At 45.8% G+C, this 7053-nt stretch overlaps 1 pseudogene; it reads right to left on the bottom strand.

Annotated features, from left to right (window-relative positions):
• Window positions 1-2472: 2472 nt before the first annotated feature.
• Window positions 2473-6773, bottom strand: Gm52496 (annotated as a pseudogene).
• Window positions 6774-7053: the final 280 nt, after the last annotated feature.

Genomic DNA, 7053 nt, shown 5'->3' on the forward strand with positions numbered 1-7053 from the left:
TATACAGAGAAACCCTGTCTCAAAAACAACAACAACAACAACAACAACAACAACAAAACTGAGTCAGAAATATGTTTCTACCAATTCTCTTTATGTAATTCTACACTAGAAAAAAGCAAGTGGGCCAGAAAGAAATACTAATGTAGTTTGGAGGAAAAAAAAATAAAATAAAAGCACCAGGTTGCCTAATGCTACAGCCAGGGCTTATGCTGGAAGATAAGCTGTAATTGTTAAGGAAATGAGCACAGGCTAGGTGAGAATTTCTGTGAACTGGGACAACTGAGAAGAGGTCCTCAGGGCCAGAGTCCTCCTCCAAGAGCTTCGAACTTGTAAAAGGTCTAAGGAGTTCTCTGCTCCTAGAAAGCAGCCACCCACAAAACTGCTGCTAATGTGGTCTAAGGAGGCCAGGGTCCACCCCAAGCTGGCAGTTCACCTTGGCTGCTGTGTCTACATAGAGCTGGTTTTGGAGGCATGGAAGATACAAAAGGGAGATGTAGATTTGTAGATTCTTCCTCCATGTTTCAGGTTATGTGTCTTATTTCCTGAGTGATACTGAGTCTGTGGCATGGTTACTACTGGTCCCCTTATGCGGGTCTATGTTGGAAAAGAGCAGATGAGGGCAGAAAACACACACACACACACACACACACACAGAGAGAGAGAGAGAGAGAGAGAGAGAGAGAGAGAGAGAGAGAGGTGAGGAGGTGAGGTGGGAGGGGGCATGATTTTCACTGAGGTGGACCATTTGCTCTTTCAATTAGACTGGCTAGCCAGGGTTGGAAATGAATATTCTTGGTATCTCATGAACATAGCTAAATAGCCAGGCAAGCTGAATAAACACACAGACCAGGAAGTTCACCTTGTTGAACTAATTCACTGTTATTAGACGCGTTCTCACGACCGGCCAGGAAGAACACCACAGACCAGAATCTTCTGCGGCAAGGCTTTATTGCTTACATCTTCAGGAGCCAGAGTGCAAGAAGCAAGAGAGAGCGAGAAGCAAGAGAGAGAGAAAACGAAACCCCGTCCCTCTTAAGGAGCATTCTCCTTCGCCTCGGACGTGTCACTCCCTGATTGGCTGCAGCCCATCGGCCGAGTTGACGTCACGGGGAAGGCAGAGCACAAGTAGTCATAAGATACCCTTGGCACATGCGCAGATTATTTGTTTACCACTTAGAACACAGCTGTCAGCGCCATCTTGTAACGGCGAATGTGGGCGCGGCTCCCAACATCTCCCCCTATCCTTTTAATAAGAGCAAATAGGCCACCCATATTAATGAGAGTGGAGATAGAGGTCAAATCCCCAGTGTGTAGGTAAAGGAGCCATGTACAGGATTAGCTCTTAGGCTCACAGGCTTTTACCCAGAGCAACCCTGACCTGCTCCCGTGTCGTTTTGCCTGGGGGAAGGGAACTAGGACACTGAACCTTCATGAAAGATGACATGTCTCCCTAGAATAGGCTCATATATGCCGCAGAGCCTTTCCATTGCAGTGCTTAGCCGTGCAACTCTCTCGGGCTGCTGAAGCACACTCACTCTATCCCGTGCAATGAGTCTAGCCTCATGGGATATAAGAGCTGAGTGGCCAGCGACCTATTGCCTAAGCATAGATATATCATATATCAGGGGGAGCTCCATGTTCTAGTCCTGCAAGCGCCTGGGCAATAACCACCTTGTCTCTCCTAGTTTAGGCCTTAAGCTTACAAACCAATCAAAGAAGCAACACTAATCCACAGCAAAGTGTATCTCCAAATAATATTAATCCCACCCATTTTTTAAAGAAAGAAAATGCTGAGGAGATCCAATTGGGTAATCCTTTGGTCAGCGACAGGTCCAAGCGCGTGGAGTTGACCTGAAGTCTCAATTCCCGAAGGATCTGTTCAAATTCAGCCATCCAATTCTGTAACATATACTGAAAAAGACTTTTTGACAATTTAGCTGCCCTAGTAAATTTAACATACTGAATGGAAATAACACACAATCCCGGAAACTTTTGTTCACATCCCAGCTGAGTTATTTGTCATAATACATCTAGTTGTATCTGGACAAGATCTATGAGTTGATTAACCAGCATGAGACCTCTCTGTATCTTGACATTAGCTGAGGCCTGTTCATCTATGACTGTAGTCACTGAGGCTGACAAAGTGTTAATGGTGTCAGTCATCTGGACCTGTCCAGACAGAGCCAAGGCTGTCTGAATTAAGGCCAAACCCAGTTCCCAGTTAGTGGTAAAAAAGCAGGAGAATACTTGAGCATTATACATCACCGTCATTGGGAGTGGAAATGTCGACATTATCCCCCAACGCTGCTCTCTCTTTATTATTGACGCCCTGGACATCACCAAGACGAGGGACATTAGTATTCCCTTGGTCAGTCTGGATTTTTCGGGTGAGTCTTTCTGGTACCCAAAATGGGTTGTCTTCATTCTGTGGGAAAACACAGATAGCTCCCCTGGATCTTATCAAAATAGGATCCGGGCCATACCATTTATTATCAAGGACATTTTTCCATTTAACCATCTCATTGGGCCTATCTGGCTCTGAACAATGACGTTCAGCCGCAGTATGGCCATGAACATCAATATTTAAAAAATTGAGTGTAAAGAGTGCCAAAGACACCGACACTCTTGGTGCTCGGGGTAAAATCTCTTCAATTCCCCTCTTCTGTTTTATAAGATAGGCTTTGAGGGTGCGATGCGCACGCTCAACAATACCCTGTCCTTGAGGGTTGTATGGAAGTCCAGTCAGGTGGGTTACGTCCATCTGACGGCAGAACTGTTGGAATTTTTGAGACGTATAAGCTGGTCCATTATCAGTCTTAAGGAGTCTGGGTTTCCCCCAAGCACTCCATGCCTCAAGACAATGTTGAATCACATGTGAGGCTTTTTCTCCGGTTAACGGAGAGGCAAACATGATGCCAGAACATGTGTCAATGGACACATGGAGATATTGAAGTTTTCCAAAGGAAGAAACATGTGTAACATCCATTTGCCAGACCTGTAGAGGTCGAATACCGCGTGGGTTAATTCCCACATGAGGAACTGGCAAGAACTCACAGCAGCTTTGACATTGAGTAACAATGTCACGGGCTTCTTTTCTTGTCAAGGAGAAACGACTGCGTAATGTTTCAGCCGTCACATGAAAATTGTTATGAAAATTTCTTGCAGCCTCTACCGGGGATGATAGGGCAGCAGCCACCACTTTAGTGGCCTTATCTGCCAAATCATTTCCCAGAGCCATGGGGCCAGGTAGGCCTGAATGGGCTCTAACATGAGTAATATAAACAGGAAATCTTCTAGATAACAAAACTAATTGTATCTGCTGAAAAATATTGGCAACTCTACTGGAAGGCTTAATCACTCCAGCCACTTCTAAAAGATTTACTGCATTAACCACATAACAGGAATCTGACACAATATTAAGGGGTTCTAAAAAGGTTTTTAAAACTTCTAAGACCACTAAACATTCTACCACTTGAGGTGAATTTTCATTATATTGTTTGGATACCACTTTACCATTAGCCACATAGGCACCTATGCCAGTTTTTGATCCATCAGTATATACCACAATCCCATTTTTAAGTGGGTTTCTTACTGTTATTTGTGGAAACACAACAGATTGATTTTGGGCAAACTGTAAGATTGGATGTTTTGGATAATGGTTATCTATTTTTCCTGAAAAGGAGGTAACTAAAACTGCCCAATCATTAGATGCGGCTGCCAAGGTTTGAACCTGTGCAGCGGTATAAGGTACAATTAAAAGATATGGACTTTGCCCAAAGTGGGTGATTGCTGCTTTTAGGCCTTTAAGGGCAAGCTGTGCAATTGCATCAGGATACCAATCTATTATTTTAGCTGGGGATACGTTTGGATGGATCCACAACAATGGCCCATTCTGCCACAAAACTGCAGTTGGCAATTGTGCTGTCTTAAAGACACACAAACTGAAAGGCTGCGAATCCTCAATACGTTGTAATTGTGCATTCTGTAAGGCATTTTCCACTTTTTGTAAGGCCTGGTTAGCAGCTAGAGTAAGAGTCCTAGGGGAGGAGATATGAGGATCTCCTTCTAAAATACTAAACAAAGGCCTTAACTCAGCGGAAGGAATCTTTAAAAAAGGTCTGAGCCAATTAATATCTCCCAACAGCTTTTGAAAATCATTTAAGGTATGGAGGTGATCTCTTCTTATCTCTACCTTTTGGGGCACAATCTTATCTGGGGACACCACAGAGCCCAAGAATTGTCCTGTATCAGAAATTTGGACCTTTTCTGTGGCTATCTGTAAACCCCACTGACTTAAAGTTTTAAGTAGAAAAGGATATGCCTTTTGTAGCATGGTAAGGTCTTTATGGCACAGGAGGATGTCATCCATGTAAAGGAGCAAAATTAAAGAGGGGAATTGTTCCCTCACTGGCAAAAGAGCTTCTTGCACATAAAGTTGGCACATTGTAGGACTATTGGACATTCCCTGTGGTAAGACCTTCCATTGATACCTCTTATCAGGTTCCATGTGATTAATAGAGGGGATGGTAAAGGCAAATCTGGGCCTATCTCTTGGACACAAAGGTATAGAAAAGAAACAATCTTTAATATCTATAATAATTAAATTCCAGCCACGTGGTAAGGCGGAAAGTACAGGGAGACCCCTCTGTACTGGGCCAAATAAGTTCATTTGCTCATTAATGGCTCTGAGGTCATGGAGCAATCTCCACTTTCCTGACTTTTTCTTAATTACAAAAATTGGAGTATTCCAAGGTGAGGTAGAGGGTTCAATATGGCCTAATTTTAATTGTTCCTCTACCAGTTGAATCACAGCTTCTAGTTTTTCAGAGGATAGGTGCCATTGAGGAACCCACACTGGGTCCCCTGTTTTCCATGGTATGGGTCGTGCTGCCCCAATGGCCGCTAAGGAAAACCCAGACCCTGTCTGTCTTGGTTTCCATTAGGTGAGATGGGCTCTATCCTTCCCTGTTCTTGATGTCCTAACCCTTTTCCTTCTTTATAACCCATCTTTGCCATGATATTTTTTGCTTTAGCTGAATACCCTCCCGATGGGGCGTTTTCATTGGACAAAATAAGGCCCAAATGCTGCATAATATCCCTTCCCCAGAGGTTAACCGGGAGTGGGAGCACATAAGGTATGAATTTCCCTTGCTGTCCTTCAGAGGATTCCCACGTCAAGGCAACGGAGCTTATAGTGGGACATGATTGATATCCTAGGCCCTGTAATGAATGAGATGACTCTGTGGTGGGCCATGCTTTGGGCCACCAATGTGTAGAGATTATACTTTTATCTGCTCCGGTATCAAGGATGCCTTCAAACTCTTTTCCATTGATCTTAAGGCGGAGCTTAGGTCTATCATTTAAAGATACAACCAAATAGGCAGAATCATTTCCTGAGGAGCCCATTTTCTTTATCTCAGGTCCTGCAGATTTTTCCCTGGTATTATCAGGGAGGAGCAGCAGCTGAGCTATCCTATCTCCTTTACTAATAGAAAAAACGCCTTTAGGGCTTGAGCACAGGACCTGTATTTCAGGGGAATGTTGACAATCCATAACTCCAGGGTGGACTACTAAGCCCTGCAAGGTGAGTGAACCCCGGCCGAGAATAAGGCCCATGGTTCCCGGGGGCAAGGATGGTATAGGCTCCACCGGCACCGGCTGAATACTCATTTGAGGCATTAGTAGGAAGTCGGAGGCGGCACGCAGGTCCACCCTTGTGGGTCTTTTTGGGTCGCCTCTCTGACTGCTTCCTGGGTCCTGACAAACCGGTTCCCATATCTTTGAGGGCCCTGGGACCGAGGGCCCGATGACCCGTTTTTTGGCACATAAGCTGATTGACTATCAGGTGGGGGAAGGACTCTGCCCTTTATATCCCTCACAGAGCGACACTGGTCAGCTCTATGATAACCCTTGCCACACTTAGAGCAAAGAGTGAGAGTCCCTCCCTGTTTATCTGGAGCTCTGCAATCTTTCTTAAAATGCCCAGGCTTTCCGCAGTTAAAACATGTCCTCTGATCATTTCTGCTCATGGAGCGGTTCTGAGATTGGAGGATGGCGGCCGCTAAGCCTGCATTGGTGAGAGGTCCCCCAAGCTCTCGACAGACCCTGAGCCAGTCTTGTAAGCCTTTGTTCTTTCTTGGGGCTATGGCCGCTCGGCACTCCTTTGTGGCTTGCTCATAGATTAGCTGTTCTATCAGAGGCGCAGCTTGCTCTGACTCTCCAAAAATACGCTCTGCTGCCTCTGTCATTCTGGCCACAAAATCTGAGAAGGATTCCTGAGGTCCCTGGATTATCTTTGTTAACTGACCAGTGGTTTCACCTGCTCGAGAGAGCGCCTTCCAGGCCCTAATAGCCGTGGAAGAAATCTGGGCATAAGCTCCCCAATGGTAGTTTGTCTGATCAGCAGAATAAGCTCCCTGACCCGTTAACAAGTCAAAAGTCCAATCTCTCTGCTCTGGAGTCAAAGCAGCTGCGTTTGCTCGGGCCTGCGCTTGTGCAGCTTCGTGCCAAAGCGCTCTCCATTCCATATATTTGCCCATACTAGGGAGAGCGGCTTTTACAACCGTTTGCCAGTCAGCAGGAGTTAGTGCCATGCCAGCGAGCCTGTCTAACTGCACCAAGGTAAAATTAGCATTGGTTCCGTATTTACGAACCGACTCGGCAATTTCTTTAATTTGTAAGTATTCTACCGGAGCGTGGACACGCCCACCCTCGGCTCCTTCAAAGACCGGAAATGCCTGTTGTATTTTCCTTTGTTCCTCTCTGGGAATGAATGAGTCTGCGCACTGCCTCTCTGCGCACTGCCTCTCTGCGCATTGCTGACGCACTACGCAGGGTGGGGACTCCGCATAGGGCGGACCTTGAAGCCGACTGCCCTGAGGCCAATCAGCAAACTGGCCTTCGCCAGCCGCTTTTGGCTTTTTTCTTGACCAATTAGCTGGCTGGTAATGGGCTGCTTCTTCCTCCCAGTCTGTTTCCTCAGAGGAGAATTCTTCACCTGCTTCAGAGCTACTAAGAGCTGGCTCCCCGAGCCCATCCAGCGATGAGCACAGG

Source organism: Mus musculus, chromosome 2 (assembly GCF_000001635.26).
Source record: "Mus musculus strain C57BL/6J chromosome 2, GRCm38.p6 C57BL/6J".
In the NCBI taxonomy this organism is placed as follows: Eukaryota; Metazoa; Chordata; class Mammalia; order Rodentia; family Muridae; genus Mus; species Mus musculus.